The following is a 21934-nucleotide window of genomic DNA, read 5'->3' as shown; positions in this document are numbered from 1 at the left end:
CAGCATCACATCCCCCTTCATTACTCTCAGCTGATAATCTTCCATCTTTCACGTGCTGAGAAAGTAGGAGCAATCTGAAGAGGACTTCCACACACTCCTGCTCCCATATCTACCCACCCAGTTGCATTTGTATGCACATCCTCTTCCTTCTGGCTTGTAATAATAATAAAAGAGCTGTCCATGCTTTTTTATGCACTAGACCCCATCCTCTCTTGCCTATCCAAAGAGAAGGCTTCTATAGTGTGCCTCTTCCCTCTCACATTGTTAATCTACCTCCTCCCATTTCTGGATAATTCCCACCATCATATAAATATACTATTATAGTCCTCATCTGGAAAACAACACCCTCTCTCGATGGTACATTTACTCTGAATACCATCCTGTATTTCTGTTTATTTTCAAACTAAATTAATTAAATATTGGTTATGCTTCCCTCTCTATTTCCTGTTCTCTCACTATCTCTTGAATTCTTTCTAAGAATATACTATCCCTCGCCTCTGCTCATACAACATATGCCCGGATAGACCACTCTAACTCCAAAAGCCTCTAAGTCAGGCTTTTGTCTTTGCCACTCTGACAAATTGCCCTTATTGGGATCACTGTTGACTTCTGTATTGTCAGAATGAATTGTCAGTTCTCATTTTATTTACTGTTTCTGCAGCATGTGATTGCTCCCTTCTCGAAAGACTTTTTTCACCTGACCTCTGGGATACTCTCTGGCTAACTTTTTACCTCTGTGATGGCTCTGCCTCACTCTCTCTGTTGGTCTTTCCTCAACTAATTTACCTCATTTCTTCATCTTCCTTTCTTTCTCATCTATACTTATGCCCTAGGTCATCAATTCTCAAACTCTTTGGTCTTAGACCTCTTTATGCTCTTAAGCATTATTTTATTATTATTATTTTCTGAGACAGGATCTCATTCTCTTATCCAAGCTGGAGTGCAGTGGTGCAATCGTTTACTGCAAACCTCAAACTCCTGGGCATAAGCAATCTTCTCACCTCAGCCTCCCCATTAGCTGGGACTACAGATGTGCCATCATGCCTGGCTAGTTTTTAAATTTTTTTTAGAGATGGGGTTTTGCTTTGTAGTCCAGGTTGGTCTCAAGTTCCTGGCCTCAAGCAATCCTACCACCTTGGCCTCTCAAAGTGCTGGGATTATAGGCATGAGCCACCATGCCCAGCCTTAAGGATTATTAAGGAATCCAAAGAACATTTGCTTATATGAGTTATATCTATTGATAATAACTGTATTAGAAATTAAGACTGAGAAAGTTAAAAATATGTATTAATTTGTTTAGAAATAACAACAAAGCCATTACATAGTAACATAAAACATTTTTATAAAGAATAATTATATTTTTCAAAACAAAAAATGTAGTAAGAAGAGTGGTATAGTTATATATTTTTGCAGGTCTCTTTAACATCTGGGTTAATAGAAGACAGTTGGACCGTCACATCTGCCTAGGCATTCTAGTTATTGCCATAACACATCTTACGCTGTCCCCAGAAAACTCCACTGTACAATTGTGAAAGAAGCAGCATTAAAAAGGCAAATGTTAAAAGGATGTTGAGGATTCACGGAAGTCTCAGACCACATTTTGTGCATGGTTGTCCTAGGTGATCTCACCTGTGCCCTTAAATGCCACGTTTATGCTGGTGACTCCTAAAGTTTGTATCTCAGCCCAGACGACTTCTCTGATGGCCAGACCTATGTACATCATTCTCTATGTAGCATCTCCTCTTGGTCTAAGAGACAGTTCTAACTTAAAATGTCCCAACCTGAATTCAATCTGCCCCCAGAAACTTGATCATCCCGTAGTTTCCCCGTGTCAATAAATGGCTTCCAGTTGTTTGAGCCAAAAAAGATGATGTCATTCTTAACTTCTCTCTTTTATATTCCATATAAAATCAATTAGCAAATCCTGTCAGCTGTTTCTTGGAAATATTTCACAAATCCAACTTCTCAGAATGTCTGTGACCACTCATCCTACTCCAAGCCACCAAATCTCTTGCTAAGATTATTGCAGTCAACTCCAACTAACTCCCTGCTTCTGCATTTCATCCTTACCCTCCTTGCCCTGTCTTTTCTCCATAGAAAGCCCAAGGGATCTTTCTGAAAGTTGAGTCAGCTCCTTCCAATGGCTTTCCACCTGAATCAAAGTCAAATCCAAAGCCTTTACCATGGCCTGAAAGACTTCATTTCCTACCACTCTCTGCTCCTCGTCTCCTGGATTAGGAAGAGCCTCTTTGCTTGTCCGCAAACACAGCAAATATTCTCCTGCCTCAAGGTCTTTAAACTCATTTCTCTTTGCCAAGAATGCTTTCCCCTACACATACACATGGCTCAGCCCCTTGCTTCCTTCAGATTACTGGTCAGATATGACCTTAAAAGAGCGATTGGCACTAACACCCCTGTATACCCCTGGGACCACTCTCTTTCCTTCCACTGCTTTATTATGCCTTTGATAACTTATCACCACTTGGTACATTGTCTACTTATTTATTTATTGGCTCTCTCTCTTCCCAGGACAATGTGAGCTTGAGGGCAGGGACTTTGTATTTCTTTTACTTCTGTGTCTCCAGTGCCTGATTTATTGTTGGTACTTGTGCATCAAGGGCAAATGGCCAAGCAGCACATGCACCAGGCCTGCTGGAATAGTGTTTATGGGGAAAACTCATAGAGACAGGAGCAATAACAGGTCCCCTGTTGCTCATTGCTTTACAGGGCATTTGCACAGAGATCTAGCAAGTACAGATGTTAGACTCCAGGAGAGAGTCCCTGACCCTTAGGCTATGGCCCTTTTAGCTGCATGATTACATAAGCATCATCCTCTTCCCTGGATACAAAGGCATTATAAAGTGGCAGAACTTTGGCTCCAGTTCTGTTCTTACAGCTTGGTTTTGTGTTTGGGGTAACATCAACCCTTTCCCTGCTTAGATGAGGAGCTGTGATTCTATGTTGTGACAATACATAAATTCCCCTCATAAGGCCTTCAAGACTGAGAATGCAGGAATCCTACCCTTGGCATCATGAGTGGCTGTGGCACAAGCCTTGTATTTAGCCAGGAACCATTGTCTTAAGCACTGGGACATAGCCAGTAGCCATTAAAGTTTGTAGAAATCCGACTTTTTTTCTGGTCAGCTAGCCTTCAGGATAAGAAAATCATTACCTGTTGGCATCTCATAGATATTTATTGAATGGATGAATACACCCATGTGTGCGTGTGCATGTGTGTGTGCCAGAAGCATTCCCCAGCTTTTGACCATACTTTATGACTGACTACATAAAACAAAAAGGAGCAATGTTGGAGGAGGGGAGATCTCTGGGGTTCATAATAAGGGTCTGTTGTGGCCCCATTTAATATGCTGGGAAGGGACTAGGCTATAAAGTTAATCTTTTAGGCAAATAGAGTAAAATATTTTTCTTTATGCCAATGTAAAGGACTAGTTTCTGTAATGCAAAAGCTATTGGTATCCTCATATTATAGTTGCCCAAGCATAAATCCACAAAGGAAGACTTGCCACAGAGAAAATATAAAATGTCACTTATCTTTGCTTAAAAAAAAAAACATTCTAAATAATGTTATAGAATTAACATAATAGTTGAAATAAAATTTTATTTTTAGTATGTCATGATTTAAATAATTTGGAGGACTAACTAGGTCTAGAAATCTAATTACAACTTCTCACTTTTTTTTTTTCTCTACAGGAAAGCATTTTTGAGTACCATCATACTTAAATTAATATTTGGAAGGTAACCTGTTTATAATTCTGACATTGGTTGTTTAGGTAATCCATATTTTCCCCAGTGAATTGTCTTTTTCATTATTGTTCACTTTCAAAAGTTATCATGGAGATGCAATGGAGTAGCAAATCCAAAGAGAGGGAAGATAAAATATATGCACATTACAATATTATCTTAATATTTCCATCTTGTTTGTTAATTTTATGTCAACTTGACTGGGTTGAGAGATGCCCAGATAGATAGCTGGTAAAACATTATTTCCAGGTGTGTCTGTGAGGGTGTTTCCATAAAAGATTAGCATTTAAATAATTAGAATGAGTAAAGAAGATCCACCCCCACCAATGTGGACAGGCATCATCCAATCCATTGAGGGCCTGAATAGAACAAAACGTAGAAGAAGAGTGAATTTTCTCTCTCTTCTTAAGCTGGCACATTCATTTTATCCTGCTCTTGGACACTGGAACTTCTGATTCTTGGGCCTTTGAACTCCAGAAGAGTCCGCTGTTCCTGCCACCCAGAAGTGGGAGTTATACCATCAACTTTCCTGGATCTTAGGTCTTCAGACTTGGACAGAATTATACTACCAGACTTCCTGGGTTCTCTGGCTTTCAGATGGCATACTGCGGGACTTCTCCTCCATAATTGCATGAGTCAATTCCCATAATAAATCTCCTTCTAATATATATATGATATATACACACACACTCATATATATGATTATGTATGTATGTATGTATATATATATCTCTCTCTCTCCTATTGGTTCTCTTTATCTGAAGGACCCTAATACAGCATCATAACAAGACTTATCACTTTCTCATCAACTCCTTGGCACCCCATAATTTGTCTTGTTTCCTGACCACATTGCATAAACTGATCACTCAGAGCTGTCAAATACCCCTTAATAATCAAGGTCAATGATTTGTCTTCAGACCTCATCTTTTCCAACTTCCCATAGCATCCCATAGGCCCAACCACCTCCTCTTTTCTTCAGACTCTCACATCTTGTTCTCTCTAACAAAGCACTATTTTGATTCTCTTCCCAATCATCTTCCATTTTCTTTGTTTGCTTCCCTTGTTAACTAAACAAAGGAGTTCCCCAAAATTCAGAAAGTGGGCCTCTCACTTGACCCTTTCCCTGTTTTATGTTGCATAAGCACCATCATTAACATCTAGATTTTTGCAAATTTCTTTCTTTCTTTAGCCTTCATTTTTATTCTGTGCTTCAGAATCTTGCATTCTGAAATGTTCAAAAACTGTTAAACATCTTTCATTTACACTCTCTGTCTAAAATTAATTATTAATTCTCCCATTCCTAAACCTTTCAAGCTGAGTTTCCTCTTTCTATGTAGAATGAAATGTAGGTAATCATTTTTGGCTTATTCACTTGCTATACTGATTCTACATAGTTACTTGCCAAGAAATGTAGATTTTATCTTCCAAATATTGTGTAAACCCAACTCCTAGTGCTTCCTCATTATATCTCTAGTTGGAAGTCTTTTACAATAGGGCAATTGAGATCTCCCAGCCTCTTATTCTTTCCATGTCTTATGCGAATTATTCACCCAGGCGTTCATGGTATGTTACAACCACGAGATCCAATCTACCTTTCCAAACTGTTTCTCCTCCCTTTCCTACTTATTCCCTGCACCACCCTAACTGGACAGCTCCTCAATCATCAGTGTTTCTCTCAGGTTGTTCCTCTACTTTCATGTGATTTTCTCACCCTTTCCTCTTGCTGAAACCATAATTGCCCTTCCTATTCCACCTCAGACCCGTCTTTTTCATGGTCTTTCTTTTTCTGCTCAATTGGATGTGATTTCTTTTGCCTTGAAGCCCCAAAGCACTTTATTTGTATTATTTTCATGGGACTTTTCTTTTTCATGTTCTCTTTGAGTCATGTGTATATTTACCTTATTTATTTCACTATATGCAATAATGTAAGGGCTGTTTACTGAATCCTTATTAGGTGCAACGTATTGGACTTGGCCTGGGCATTCCACTATTAATAAGACAGATACAGCACCTGTCCGCCTAGAACTTAGCATTCAAGGTGTAATGTTAACCTCTGAAGTTGTGCCCTACAGCACGACTTCTCAACCTCAGCACTATTGACATTTGGGGCTGGGTGATTCTTTGTTGCTGTGGGAAGGGGTCCTACACATTGTAGAATGCTTAGTAGAGACACTGACCCTACCCACTAGATGCCAATAGCACCTTCTTCCCAACTGTGAAAACAAAAATGTTTTCAGACATTGTCAAATGTCCCCTGAAAGAAAAGTCACCACTCCTTGAGACCCACTACTCCACAGTGTCTATCACAATTCTTTTAATTTAGACTGTCAATAAATGTTGGCTTAATTAAGTCAAAATAATACTTTTCGTCTTCCCACTTGGCACAGTGTTAGGCACTGTAAAGGTGGCAGAAAGACCATAAACTATGGATGGGTTTGAGAGATATTTGGATGTCTCTTCTACTTACTAAGGTTTTGTTTTTGTTTTTGTTTTTGTTTTTTTTTTTTTTTTTTTTTGAGATGGAATCTCGAATCTCGCTCTGTTGCCAAACTGGAGTGCAGTGATGCGATCTTGGCTCACCACAACCTCCACCTCCCAGGTTCAAGCATTCTCCTGCCTCAGCCTCCCAAGTAGCTGGGAATACAGGCGCCCACCACCACACCCAGCTAATTTTTCCATTTTTAGTAGAGACGGGGTTTCACCATGTTGGCCAGGATGGTCTTGATCTCTTGACCTCATGATCTGCCCGCCTCAGCCTCCCAAAGTGCTGGAATTATAGGGGTGAGCCACCATGCCCGGCCTTACTAAGGTTTGAATTGTAGCTAGTACAGTGCCTCATTCAGAGACATGAGGAACAAATAAACTAACACACACAAGGCATTAGGATATTATGTGGCACAAAAATGCAAAGTAATCATTCAAAAAGTGTTCATGACAAGTGACCTGGGGGATGAAGTCTTTTCCTTTTGCCATCTTACATTGAGAACATTTACAGACTGAGAGACACACGTATGTAGCACCAGATCAGCATCAGACATTAATAGGGCACAGATTAAACATATACACGTGAATGAGTTTTGGAGAAACATGAGCAGACATAGTGACATGGTTTAGATCTGTGTTCCTGCTCAAATCTCATGTTGAATTGTAATGCCCAGTGTTGAAGGTGGGGCCTGGTGGGGTGTGATTGGATCATGGGGGTGGATTTTCCGCCTCGGCGCTGTGTCACAATAGTGAGTGAGTACTCATGAGATCTGGTTGTTTAATAGTATGTAGCACCTGCCCCCTCCTCTCCTTTCTCCTGCTCTGGCCATGTGAGGTGCTTGCTCTCCCTTTGTCTTACAACATGATTGAAAGTTTCCCGAAACCTCCCCAGAAGCTGAGTAGGTGCCAATATCATGCTTCCAGTACAGCCAACTAGACCTCTTTTCTTTATAAATTATTTGTATTATGGGGATTTTCAATGTAGTTAACAGCTCAACATAATGCAGAAGAAAACAGTATGCTGGAGACTTCTGTAATGAGATTTAATGATTCTGTAATTTGGGGGGAAAGCAAAAACCTCTGGAGCTGGCTGATACTTTTCTGTATTTTTTTCCTCAGAAATTATATTTACTAAGGTAATTGCCTAAATCTGATTTCTATATCATGGCTTTCATTCAAGGTACATATGCCTCATTTATCACTCTACTCATATATTCTACTTTGCTCCATTTGGGGAAGAAATAATATTTTTCCTATTTCTCCCCCATCCCACCTTCTATAACTCCCCTTGCTCTTGAGGGTGTTGGGAAGACTATTAGTGAAAAACATTGATATTTCCAGGGAAGAAGACGGGTGCATGTTTTCATTTGCAGGCTCGAACCCAAGCTGAGGTCTTGAACATCTCCAGGTACTGATAAAGCACCTTAGGTTGTTTTTAGAAAATACTGAAAAGTTAACCCTTTTGCTAATGATGTAGAAACAAGCCCTGCCCTGAACCAAACCCCTGAAATGCTCAGATTAAACTTTGTAACCCAATCCCTTCACTGCAGACACCCAATAGGAAAGTCACAGGTGCAAGGATGAGATGACTTTCATCAAACTCAGACCCCATAGGGCCAGGAAGGCCCGAAGGAGAGGAGGCTCATGCTTCCAAGTCTCAGATAAGAACTGTTTCTAAGGACTTTAAAAAACCCCACAAGAAAGTCTTTCATGTCCTTCACTCCACTCCTGCTTTACAAGGTTTATCACTAGATATTCTTTAGGACGTCAGGAATTCAGGTAAGAGGCTTTCAAGAGAACACTTGCTCAGCAACGGCATCTCCTCCAATGGACTGACAACAACTCTGGCTTTGAACCTCTGGAACCAGGAAACTCTGTTTCTAAGCAGTTTCTGTCAGCCTCTCCCTTGTTGCTGATAAGAACTTCCTTTACCTCTCCATGCACAGAGAGCTCTCTCTACAGCGTTTTTCCTCTACTTTCACACCACAACAATCATCAACACAGAAGACTTGTAGGATCAGATGTGTGGGTTTTTTTCCAGACCCAGTAGTGAACACCAGCTGGGAGTCCTCTAAGTCAGCTCCAATGCTGTCTACCCAGAGACAGTTCCAGATCCCACAGATTGAAGGCTCATTCCCCAAGATTGCTCCACACACCATTCCCAAGTCCAGACCTCCAGAAGTTCTGATTGACTGACTTCAAGTTGGGGATCCTGTGCCCCGCTCTTTGAGTTTGATTAATTTGCTGTAGCAGCTCACAGAACTCAGGGAAACACTGATATTTTCTGGTTGAATACAAAGCACACTGCAGAGGACACAAATGAAGAGACACATAGGAGGAGGCATGCTTAATTGGAGGAGGTACAAGTTTCCTTCACTCTTTCTTTCTTACCTCTGTGTTGCAACCCCTTCTTCTGGGTTTAATAGACTGGGGCTCCAAGAATCAATATTTCTCTCTCTTTCTCTCTCTTTTTTTTTTTTTTTGAGACAGAGTCTTACTCACTCTGTCACACAGTCTGGAGTGTAGTGGCACAATCTTGTCTCACTGAAACCTCTGCCTCCCATAGAGAGGCCTTGTACCTTCTGGCCACCTATGGGCTAGCAAGTGTGTATGACTTCAGGGAGGAATGAATAGGATTTGGTTTATTGTGGAGTAGGAATTACTATGTCAAACCATGTGTCAAAATCCAGAATGGATGGTGTCTTCAGAATCCATGTGAACTTTCCACAGCAGTTTTTCTCAACGTTGTCTGGACATCAGACTCTTTGATGTGTTTATTACGAGGTGCCAGTCCATGAATGGGGAACTGCAATTATCTTAAACTCACTTGTGATTTATGAATCCACACACAAATAAACAAAGCTCACAGTATTTTTTAACCAAGACAGTCCATTAAAAGTGTAAGGTTTTTTTGTTTGTTTGTCACCTAGGCTGGAGTACAGTGGTGTGATCTTTGCTCACCGCAAAGTCCGCCTTTGGGGATCAAGCAATTTTCCTGCCTCACCCTTCCGAGTAGCTGGGATTACAGATGCCCACAACCATACCTGGCTATTTTTATATTTTTAGTAGAGATGGGGTTTTGCTGTGTTGGCCAGGCTGTTCTCAAACTCCTGACCTCAAGTGATCTGCCAGCTTCGGCCTTCTGAAGTGCAAGAATCAGTATTTCTTAAGAAGACAAAGAACCATTTGGAACCTCCACTCCTTTCTTTCCCAGTTCTGTCCTCCTCTCACCTCATGGTCAGGCCCTATTGCTGGCAGAATGGATTTGCAATCCAGACAGCCTTCCTTCCATCCTTGGCTCATTACTCACCAGCTTTCTTACCTTGGGCTGGTGTTTTACACTCCGCTTCACTGAGTTGTGAAGGTCAGATGGATTGCACATGTAAAACAGCTAGCGTATGCTTAATGCAGAGTAAGTGCTGAAATTTTAGTTATTATTATTATCATTATTTATTTTATCAACTAACTGGTCTAATTTTTTCCCCTGGGGTCTTCTTCACAGTGAAGGCACTTTTGCTTTTATATAAGTCTGGCCCCTAATCTTTAAATCCAAAGCTGACCTGAAAATAACTGGGCTCAGCCAAAGTATTGACATTTGTTTCTTGTTCCCTGATATTTCAAACTCTTCAAAACAGGAGGCAAATATTAATAATATTTGTAGAAACACTGGAATATTGAGTCACAAAATGGAAAAGGGCAATAAGGAGTGTGAGGGCCATAAGCAAAGATGCCTTTGGCAAATCCAATAGAGAAAAAAAAACCTTTTAGGTAAAAATGCAAATCGTAAGAAAAAATTCCTTTCTCCTTGGCATTGACAGCATGATGAAAGTTTCTAGATGTGCTGAATTCATGTCTCAGGTGTAGAGTGGGCCACGCTGACCATAACAGTTTGCAGTTCCTCAGAAAGTGGAAAGTTTAGCCATCGTAGGTAAAATAGCTAGGGGGTACTGAGAACTGGGCAAGGACAGGCTCTGGGGGTCAGGGTGAGGAAGTTCCCCTGCTGCTTTCAAAACTTTGTGGTTGCAAGGGGATCCGGGGGAAGCTGGAGGGCTCAGTGCCTGTGCTAGGGGACCTCAAAGCGTAGCTTCCAACTTAGAAAGTGAAAAAACATGTCACTGCAGATGAATTAAAGGGGTTTTATAATTGGGTGCTGGATTCAAACCCTGTTTATATATCTACAATAGAATACTAAAAAAAGTGGATATCCTTCTGAAAACCCTGACATGCTTTGTTCAACTGCAGAATCAGAAGTATTTGGTTAAAATACCATAAACTGGCTGTTCTCAATTGGGCACGATTTTGACAAAGTCTGAAGACATACAATTGAGCATTAGTGTTTGTTTATGATTTGTTCATTGATTTGCAGCTGCATTTTTTTTTATTTTTGACTTCTTAATATACTATAGCTCTGTGATAAAGTACTTATCTTGGATGTGAGATATTCTCGTGAATAGTGGGAGGCATGGGACAAGGCAGGAAGGGGCCAGGAGGGAGATGGCACAAGGCATCGAGAATTTTTTGCCAGGGAAGTTGGGGAGGGAGTCCCATTCTGTTGCCCACCTAGGCTGGAGTGCAGTGGCATGATCATAGCTCCCTGCAGCCTTGACCTCCTGGGCTTAAACAATCCTTCTACTTTAGCCTCCCAAGTAACTGGGACTACAGACACGCACCACCACATCTGGCTAATTTTTAAATTCTTTGTAGTGACAGGATCTCACTATGTTTCCCAGGTTGATCTTGAGCTTTTGGGCTCAAGTGATCCTCCTGCCTCAGGCTCCCAAAGTGCTGGAATTACAGGCATGAGTCACTGCTCCCAATTGCCACTGGGAATATTTCAGTAAGCTAATACTTGGAGAAATTTGTGGAAAATTGAGCAAATAGAAATTCCACATTTTATATAGCATACTCAGGTTTACAAAATACTTTTACTTGTATAATCTTATTTATTTCTCACAATAACTCTGTAAGCAATACATTTTCATTTAAAACAAAGTTTCCTTTAAATTTTTTTTTAGAAGAAAAATTTATATAGGTATTTATTTATTTATTTGGTGTACATTAGTCTATACACATTGTTGCTTTCCTAAATGGAATCTTCATTATTTGGCTAATGGAAATCATTTTTATTTTAGCACTAAGTTTTAGAATGAGATTAAGACAAAACAACGAAGACCCAAAGTTTAACCAACTTTACTACCAATTACTTTTTAACTTTTATTAAGTCATTGTTCTTTATCTTATGCAATTACCACTTCCTTTGAATGCTTAGAATGGATCATGCATATGTAAGAATTTAGTAAATTGAAAAGCACATTTTTTAAAATTATACTTTAAGTTATGGGATACATGTGCAGAACGTGCAGGTTTGTTACATAGGTATACACGTGCCATGGTGGTTTACTGCACCCATCAACCAGTCATCTACATTAGGTATTTCTTCTAATGCTATCCCTCCCCCAGACCTCCACCCCTCAACAGGCCCCATTGTGTGATATTCCCCACCCTGTGTCCATGTGTTCTCATTGTTCACCTCCCACTTATGAGTGAGAACATGTGGTGTTTGGTTTTCTATTCTTGTGTTAGTTTGCTGAGAATGAAGGATTCCAGCTTCATTCATGCCCCTGCAAAGGACATGAACTCATCCTTTTATATGGCTGCATAGTATTCCATGGTGTATATGTGCCACATTTTCTTTATCCAGTCTATCATTGATGGGCAATTGGGTTGTTTCCAAGTCTTTGCTATTGTGAACAGTGCTACCATAAACATATGTGTGCATGTGTCTTTATAGTAGAATGATTTATAATAATTTGGGTATATACCCAGTAATGGGATTGCTGGTTCAAATGGTATTTCTGGTTCTAGATCCTTGAGGAATCACCACAATGTCTTCCACAATGGTTGAACTAATTTTACGCTCCCACCAAAAATGTAAAAGTATTCCTGTTTGTCCACATCCTCTCCAACATCTGTTGTTACCTGACTTTTTAATGATTGCCATTCTAACTGGCATGAGATGGTATCTCATTGTGGTTTTTACTTGCATTTTTGCAATGACCAGTGATGAAGAGCTTTTATTCATGTTTGCTGGCTGCATAAATGTCTTTTTAGGGAAGTGTCTGTTCATATCCTTTGCCCACTTTTTGATTTTTTTTTTTCCCTCTTGTAAATTTCTTTAAGTTCTTTGTAGATTCTGGATATTAACCCTTTGTCAGATGGATAGATTGCAAAAATTTTCTCTCATTCTGTAAGTTGCCTGTTCACTCTGATGATAGTTCTTTTGCTGTGCAGAATCTCTTTAGTTTAATTAGATCCCATTTGTCAATTTTGGCTTTTTTGCCATTGCTTTTAGTGTTTTAGTCATGAAGTCTTTGCCCATGCCTTTGTCCTGAATGGTATTGCCTAGGTTTTCTTCTAGGATTTTTATGGTTTCAGGTCTTAGGTTTAAGTCTTTAATCTATCTTGAGTTAATTTTTGTGTAAGGTGTAAGAAAGTGGTCTTTTCAGTTTTCTGCATATGGCTAGCCTATTTCACAATTTATGAAATAGGGAATACTTTCTCCATTGCTTGTTTTTGTCAGATTTGTCAAAGATCAGATGGTTGTAGATGTGTGGTGTTATTTCTGAGGCCTCTCTTCTGTTCCATTGGTCTATATCTCTGTTTTGGTACCAGTACTATGCTGTTTTGGTTACTATAGCCTTGTAGTATAGTTTGAAGTCAGGTTGCGTGATGCCTCTAGCTTTGTTCTTTTTGCTTAGGATTGTCTTGGCTATACAGGCTCTTTTTTGGTTCCATATTAAATTTAAAGTAGTTTTTTCTAATTCTGTGAAGAAAGCCAGTGGTAGCTTGATGGGGATAGCATTGAATCTATAAATTACTTTGGGCAGTATGGCCATTTTCATGATATTGATTCTTTCAATCCATGAGCATGGAATGTTTTTCCATTTGTTTGCATCCTCTGTTATTATCCTGAGCAGTGGTTTCTAGTTCTCCTTGAAGAGGTCCTTCACATCCCTTGTATTCCTAGGTATTTTATTCTCTTTGTAGCAATTGTGAATGGGAGTTCACTCATGATTTGGCTCTCTGTTTGTCTGTTATTGGTGTATAGGAATGCTTGTGTTTTTTGCACATTAATTTTATATCCTGAGACTTTTCTGAAGTTGCTTATCAACTTAAGGAGATTTTGGGCTGAGATAATGGGGTTTTCTAAATAAACAATCATGTCACTTGCAAACAGGGAGAATCTGACTTTCTCTTTTCCTAATTGAATACCCTTTATTTCTTTCTTTTGCCTGATTGCCCTGGCCAGAACTTCCAGTACCAAGTTGAATAGGAGTGGTGAGAGAGGGCATCCTTGTCTTGTGCTGGTTTTCAAAGGGAATGCTTCTAGTTTTTGTCTGTTCAGTATGATATTGGCTGTGGATTTGTCATAAATAGCTCTTATTATTTTGAGATACGTTTGATTGATACCTAGTTTATTGAGAGATTTTAGCATGAAAGGCTGTTGAATTTTGTTGAAAGATCAACATCTGCATCTATTGAGAAAATCATGTGGTTTTTGTCATTGGTTCTGTTTATGTGATGGATTACGTTTATTGATTTGCATATGTTGAACCAGCCTTGCATCCCAGGGTGAAGCCGATGTGATTGTGGTGGATAAACTTTTTGATATGCTGCTGGAATTTGTTTGCCAGTATTTTATTGAGGATATTCACATTTATGTTCATCAGGGATATTGGCCTGAACTTTTCTTATTTTGTTGTGTCTCTGCCAGGTTTTGGTATCAGGATGATGCTGGTCTCATAAAATGAGTTAGGGAGAATTCCCTCTTTTTCTATTGTTTGTAATAGTTTCAAAAGGAATGGTACCAGCTCCTCTTTGTACCTCTGGTAGAATTTGGCTGTGAATCCCTCTGGTCCTGGACTTTTTTTTTGGTTGGTAGGCTATTAATTGCTGCCTCAATTTCAGAATTTGTTATTGGTCTATTCAGGGATTTGACTTCCTCCTGGTTTAGTCTTGGGAGGACATATGTGCCAGGAATTTATCCATTTCTTCTAGATTTTCTAGTTTATTTTTGTAGAGGTGCATAGTGTTTTCTGATGGTAGTTTGTATTTTTGTGGGATCAATGGTGATATCCCCTTTATCTTTTTTTATTGCATCTATTTGATTCTTCTTTCTTTTCTTCTCTATTAGTCTGGCTACTGGTCGATTTTGTTGATCTTTAAAAAAACACCTCTTGGATTCATTGATTTTTTGAAGGGTTTTTCGTGTCTCTATCGCCTTTAGTTCTGCTCTGATCTTAGTAATTTCTTGTCTTCTGCTAGCTTTTGAATTTGTTTGCTCTTGCTTCTCTAGTTCTTTTAATTGTGATGTTAGGATGTTGATTTTAGATCTTTCCTGCTTTCTCTTGTGGGCATTTAGTGCTATAAATTTCCCTCTACACACTGCTTTAAATGTGTCCCAGAGATTCTGGTATGTTGTGTCTTTGTTTTCATTGGTTTCAGTGAACATCTTTTTTTCTGCCTTCATTTCGTTATTTACCCAGTAGTCATTCGGGAGCACATTGTTCAGTTTCCACGTAGTTGTGAGGTTTTGAGTGAGTTTCTTAATCCCAAGTTCTAATTTGATTGCACTGTGGTCTTAGAGACTGTTTGTTATGATTTCCGTTCTTTTGCATTTGCTGAGGAGTGTTTTACTTCCAATTATGTGGTCAATTTTAGAATAAGTGCGATGTGGTCCTGAGAAGAATGTATATTCTGTTGATTTGGAGTGGAGAGTTCTGTAGATGTCTATTAGATCTGCTTGGTTCAGAGCTGAGTTCAAGTCCTGGATATCCATGTTAATTTTCTGTCTTGTGTATCTAATATTGACAGTGGGGTGTTAAAATCTCCCACAATTATTGTGTGGGAGTCTAAGTCTCTTTGTAGGTCTCCAAGAACTTGCTTTATGAATGTGGGTGCTCCTGTATTGGGTATATATTTAGAATATTTAGCTCTTCTTATTGCATTGATCCTTTTACCGTTATGTAATGGCCTTCGTTGTCTCTTTTGATCTTTGTTTGTTTAAAGTCTGTTTTTTCAGAGACTAGGATTGCAATCCCTGCTTTTTTTTTTTTGCTTTCCATTTGCTTGGTAAATATTCCTCCATGCCTTTATTTTGAGCCTGTGTATGTCTTTGCATGTGAGATGGGTCTCCTGAATACAGCACACTGATGGGTCTTGACTATCCAATTTGCCAGTCTGTGTCTTTTAATTGGGGCATTTAGCCCGTTTACACTTAAGGTCAATATTGTTATGTGTGAATTTGATCCTGTCATTATGATGTTAGCTGGTTATTTTGCGCATTAGTTGATGCAGTTTCTTCATAGTGTCAATGGTCTTTACAATTTGGCATGTTTTTGCAGTTGCTGGTACTGGTTGTTCCTTTCCATGTTTAGGGCTTCCTTCAGGAGCTCTTGTAAGGCAGGCCTGGTGGTGACAAAATCTCTCAGCATTTGCTTGTCTGTAAAGGATTTTATTTATCCTTTGCTTATGAAGTTTAGTTTGGCTGGATATGAAATTCTGGGTTGAAAATTCTTCTCTTTAAGAATGCTGAATATTGGCCCCCACTCTCTTCTGGCATGTAGGGTTTCTGCCAAGAGTTCCACTGTTATCTGATGGACTTCCCTTTGTGGTAACCCGACCTTTCTCTCTGGCTGCCCTTAACATTTTTTCCTTCATTTCAACCTTGGTGAATCTGACGATTATGTGTCTTGGGGTTGCTCTTCTCGAGAAGTATCTTTGCGGTGTTCTCTGTATTTCCTGAGTTTGAATGTTGGCCTGTCTTGCTAGATGGGGGAAGTTTTCCTGGATAATATCCTGAAGAGTGTTTTCCAAGTTGGTCCCATCCTCCCCATCACTTTCTGGTACACCAATCAAACGTAGATTTGATCTTTTCACATAGTCCCATATTTCTTGGAGGCTTTGTTCATTCCTTTTCATTCTTTTTTTCTCTAATCTTGTCTTCCCACTTTATTTAATTAAGTTGATCTTCACCTTTCTTCTGCTTGATCGATTTAGTTATTGATACTTGTTTATGCTTCACAAAGTTCTCATGCTGTGCTTTTCAGCTCCATCAGGTCATTTATATTCTTCTCTAAACTGGTTTTTCTAGTTAGCAATTCATCTAACCTTTTTTCAAGGTTCTTAGCTTCCTTGCATTGGGTTAGAACATGCTCCTTTAGCTCGGAGGAGTTTGTTATTACCCACCTTCTGAAGCCTACTTTTGTCAATTCGTCAAACTCATTCTCTGTTCAGTTTTGTTTCCTTGCTAGCAAGGAGTTGTGATCCTTTGGAAGAGAAGAGGTGTTCTGGTTTTTGGAATTTTCAGCATTTTTGTGCTAGTTTCTCCCCATCTTCATGGATTTATCTACCTTTGGTCTTTGATGTTGGTGACCTTTGGATGGGGTTTTTATATGGACATCCTTTTTGTTGATGTTGATACTCTTCCTTTCTGTTTGTTAGTTTTCCTTCTAACAGTCTGGCACCTCTGCTGCAGGTCTGCTGGAGTTTGCTGGAGGTCCACTCCAGACCCTGTTTGCCTGGGTATCACCAGTGGAGGCTGCAGAACAGCAAAGATGGCTGCCTATTTCTTCCTCAGGAAGCTTCTTTCCAGAAGGGCACCTGCCAGATGCCAGCCAGATCTCTCCTGTATGAGGTGTCTGTTGAGGCCTGCTAGGAGGTATCTCCCAGTCTGGAGGCATGGGGGTCAGCGACCCACTTGAGGAGGCAGTCTGTCCCTTAGCAGAGCTTGAGTGCTGTGCTGGGAGATCCACTGCTCTCTTCAGAGCTGGCTGGTAGGAATGTTTAAGTCTGCTGAAGCTGCAACCACAGCGGCCCCATCCCCCGGGTGCTCTGTCCCTGGGAGATGGGAGTTTTATCTGTAAGACTCTGACTGGGATTGCTGCCTTTCTTTCAGAGGTGCCCTGCCCAGAGAGGAGGAATCTAGAGAGGCAGTCTGGCTACAATGGCTTTGCCAAGCTGAGGTGGGCTCCGCCCAGTTTGAACTTCCCAGCGGCTTTGTTTATGCTGTGAGGGGAAAACCATCTACTCAAGCCTCAGTAATGGTGGATGCTCCCCACAACCCGCCCAAAGCTCTAGTGTCCCAGGTTGACTTCAGACTGCTGTGCTGGCAGTGAGAATTTCAAGCCAGTGGATCTTAGCTTGCTTGGCTCCATGGGGGTGGGATCCACCGAACTAGACCACTTGGCTCCCTGGCTTCAGCCCCCTATCCTGGGGAGTGAGCAGTTCTGTGTCGCTGGTGTTCCAGGTGCCACTGGGGTATGAAAAGAAACTCCTGCAGCGAGCTTGGTGTCTGCCCAAACGGCCACACAATTTTGTGCTTGCAACCCAGGGTCTTGGTGGTGTAGGCACCGGAGGGAATCTCCTGGTCTGCAGGTTGTGAAGCACATGGGAAAAGTATAGTATCTGGACTGGAATGCACCATTCCTCAAGGCACAGTCCCTCATGGCTTCCCTTGGCTAGGAGAGGGAGTTTCCTGACCCCTTGGGCTTCCTCAGTGAGGTGATGCCCCACTCTGCTTCTGCTGGCTCTCTGTGGGCTGCACCCACTGTCCAACCAGTCCCCATGAGATGAGCTGGGTACCTCAGTTGTAAATGCAGAAATCACCTGCTTTCTGTGTTGGTCTCGCTGGGAGCTGCAGACTGGAGCTATTCCTATTCGGCCATCTTTGAAAAGCCCATTTTTGTTTCTTCACTTTCACTGGGTTGAGGATCTAATAAAACCTATTCTATTAGGGAGGGTCCAGATGTCTGCTGTGTGACCCTTGATCTTCCAAACATGTTTTAGAATAAATAGCCTAGGAAAAATTGGCTCTAGAAGTGGAAAACTATACCTTTAAGTATCAATATAAAATGCTTCTAAAATGGATAGATTTCATTATTGGGCTAATTCTGCTGTCATCTTTGAGTTTGCCATTTTAGCAACATCTCACTAGATTTATTTAAAAGATGTTGTAGGGATATCATGGAACTTTATGAAAGTTATTTATGGGAGACTAGTTTTCAGAAGAACTTTGTATTTGACCAAATTTCTTTCTTTTATTTTTTTTCTTTTTTGAGACGGAGTCTTGCTCTGTCGCCTAGGCTGGAATGCAGTGACGTGATCTCAGCTCACAGCAACCTCTGCCTCCCGGGTTCAAGCAATTCTCCTGCCTCAGCCTCCTGAGTAGCTGGGATTACAGGCTCCTGCCACCATGCCCAGCTAAGTTTTGTATTTTTAGTAGAAATGGGGTTTCATCATGTTGGTCAGGCTGGTCTTAACCCCTGACCTCTTGATCCACCCCCCTCGGCCTCCCAAAGTGCTGGGATTACATGCTTGAGCCACCGCACCCAGACGTATTTGACCAAATTTCTAAGAGTATGCACTCATAGTGTTTGCCATCTTATATATAATATTTACATTATCCTGTTTGCATAACACATGTTAAAAAGAAATAATAGTTTATGAAAATATATAAAAGTCTTCTAGGACCAATCATATTGCTTTCTTATAGTTTTGATTCAGTAGTATGTATTTATGATCCACATATTTAGAATGTTTACATAAATTCATATTAACATTTTGGACAAAATAATACAAATAATAGTTATGTTTGCATAAGAAGCAGAAAGTAGGCTGCTGAAAGTAGGTATGCTGAAAGTTGACCATTGTTTCTACTTGGCTTTTCTGCCCTGAAACAGAGTCTTGAAATCCTGGATAATACAAAAAATCATACAATTTTCTTTGGATGTTTGATTATGGGAATATTGTTTCTACACTGAGAGAGTGACACGTTCTTTTTTTTTGTTGTTTAGTTTTTATTTCATAATCATAAACTTAACTCTACAATCCACCTAGGCATGGAAGGGAACAAGGAAAACATGGAACCCCTTCCCTTGGCTAGAGGAGGGAGTTCTCTCCCAAAGGGAACCCAAAGGGAACTGCAGCGAGAGCACAAAGATTATAGGCTACTGTGAGCAAATGGGGTGGAGGGGGCATTTCCTGAGTTACAGAAGGAATGGTCTGGTGGTTAAGATAAAACCCAAGTCAAACTTATTAGAGCTGTTAACAGTCAGCAGTGGAGATCTTCTTGTTGGTCTTGCCATTCCTGGACCCAAAGCACTCCATGGCCTCCACAATGCTCATGCTTTCTTTCACTTTGCCAAAGACCACATGCTTGCCATCCAACCACTCAGTCTTGGCAGTGTAGATGAAAAACTGGGAATGGTTTGCGTTGGGTCCAGCATTTGCCATGGCAAAATGCCAGGACCTGTATGCTTCAGGATGAAGTTCTCATCATCAAATTTCTCCTCATTGATGTACTTGCCATCAGTGCCATTATGGCATGTGAAGTCACCACCCTGACACATACATCCTGGAATAATTCTGTGAAAGCAGGAGCCCTTATAACCACATTCTTTCTCTCCAGTTCTCAGAGCACGGAAGTTTTCGGCTGACTTTGAAAACTTGTCTGCAAACAGCTCCAAGGAGGCATGTCCCAAGGGCTCGCCATTCACGGCAATGTGGAAGAACACGGTGGGGTTGACCATGGCTGATTGTTTGGGGCTCCTGGCGGTGGCGGCAGCTGCTGCAAAGCCGAGACTGACATTTTCAATCATGTTTTGGATTTGTAAATATAGAAACAATGTTCGTAATATGGTGTGCTTGTTATTTAGTAGTAGAGATAATTAAATAGGTTTTGTTTTTAGTCTGGAGATAGTATGGTAATCAGGGCTAGACAAAATTTTGACTTGAAGGAGAGACATCTGATGAGAATGAAGGGGGTGCCATGGCTCAGGGACAAGTCCCTTTCTGTGCATGAGTCTGTTTTTATTGGGTGGAAGGCATCCTTGGGACTTGCAAAAGAAACAAGGGAAGGAAGGGAATAAGAGTAGGGGAGGAGCAGAGGGGATTACTGAATTGAATTCCCATTCATATCTCCACAATTGAATTCCCAGACAACAGAGGACCATTGCCCTGATATAATTCAAACTTCAGAATTAAAAATGTTTTTTTAAAATGTCATAAACCAGCGGTTCTCAACTGGAAGCAATTTTGCCAAAGTCTGAAGGCATTTTTGGTTGTCACAATGGAGGGGAGGTGTTATTGGCACCTAGAGGTTAGAGGCCAGGGATGCTGCTATACATCCAACGATGCACAGGACACTTCCCTCTACAAATAACTATCCAGGCCAAAATGTCATAGTGCTGAAGTGCAGAGATCCTGAAATAAGCCATAGTCATATTTTTAGCAGGCACTATGGGTGTGACTATTGCTCTGTTCAAAGCGTGTTGACATAGGAAGTGGTTATGGTAGATCATTTTTTCTTGCCATGTTTTTCTCCCTGTCTTCTTCCTGTAATGAGAGGCAGTCTGGTAGGGGAAAAGGCATCTACAAGCTTTAGAGCTGCTGAATCTGTAATGTGATGATCAACAGGAACCTATTTCATGGGTAGGTGTGAGGATTAAATGTGATCATAGATATTAGAGGTACAGAGTAAGCACAAGTATTAACTGTCATTTCATCAGTAGAGAATGTTGGAACAGTTGGCCTCCATTTTTATTGGAATAAAATGGAGATAGTGGTAGCTTGTAGAGTTACAGTGAAGATTAAATATTAAGTGCCTAGCCAAGTGTCTGGCACAAATAGACTCTCAATGCATAATAGTTGCTATTGCCATTTATCTTCATTATTCACTTCCAAAAATATATCTATGACCATAGTCAAAGGAAGATATCACTGGAAGCAGTATGGGGAATAAGAACGTATAAACTGAAGTCAGTGAAACTGTGTAGCTTTGAATAACTTGGACTCCAGTTTCCCAGTTGAGCCAGTCTGCAGTTCTTATGAGTGTTATGTGAAATAGTAAATATGGAGCACAAATTCAGTTTTTAGAAAATGTTGGTTTCCCCTTCTGCCATGCCAAAGGGCCTTCATTTGTAGTTTCTGAACTAGAATATTAGCCTAGGATCCCTTGAAAGCAGAGCCTGAGATAAAAGGCTTGTGCGTGAATGTTTTGAAATGTGACTCCACGGAGCAGAAATGAAGAACAGGGAAAAAGGGAAAGGCAGAAGAGAAGGTGCTAGGGAGACGTCACTGCCCAGATGATGGTTTGGACATTCTAGGAGTCTCAGAAATGCCTTCCTAGGGAAAAATGGAGTGAGCATTCCTCCATCAGCCCTTGTTCCCACTGGCCAAGAGTGAGCCCAGTAGTCCAGTAGTTCTGGGTGCACATGCATGAATGCCAAATGGGTTCTCTTGGTCATGTCATGCTGTGGCATCAGGCAAGTCCCACTTAGGAAGGAAGAGTTCCATGCTGGATGCCTGAGGCTAGGTTCTGTCAGATCACATCTGAGTGAAGCTGATCAAAGCTGGGTAAAACTGTTCCCCCGGCAGAGGCTGGAGGAAGAGATGCAGCCAGGTGGGTTTGAAGTGCTGCCTGAGAGGTGTCCAATACAAGGATTTTTCAGGTTATCCCCCTGTTATATGTTGTCAAATTCATATGGAAAAAGTTCTGTGAAAATCCTCGGAAGCAATGCACCATACAAACAATTATTCTCTGAATTAGTAAAAAAACAACAGCAAAATACACTTTAGGCAACAGAGTTAATATGACAGAGTGATATTTGTTTCATGTTTCATCTCATGA

General features: G+C 40.6%; 1 pseudogene; it reads right to left on the bottom strand.

The window, feature by feature from the left end:
* Positions 1–19341: 19341 nt before the first annotated feature.
* Positions 19342–19835, bottom strand: LOC141407503 (peptidyl-prolyl cis-trans isomerase A pseudogene; annotated as a pseudogene).
* Positions 19836–21934: the final 2099 nt, after the last annotated feature.

The sequence above is a fragment of the Macaca fascicularis genome, chromosome 8, assembly GCF_037993035.2.
Source record: "Macaca fascicularis isolate 582-1 chromosome 8, T2T-MFA8v1.1".
In the NCBI taxonomy this organism is placed as follows: Eukaryota; Metazoa; Chordata; class Mammalia; order Primates; family Cercopithecidae; genus Macaca; species Macaca fascicularis.
This window is presented reverse-complemented; position numbering and strand designations above follow the sequence as displayed.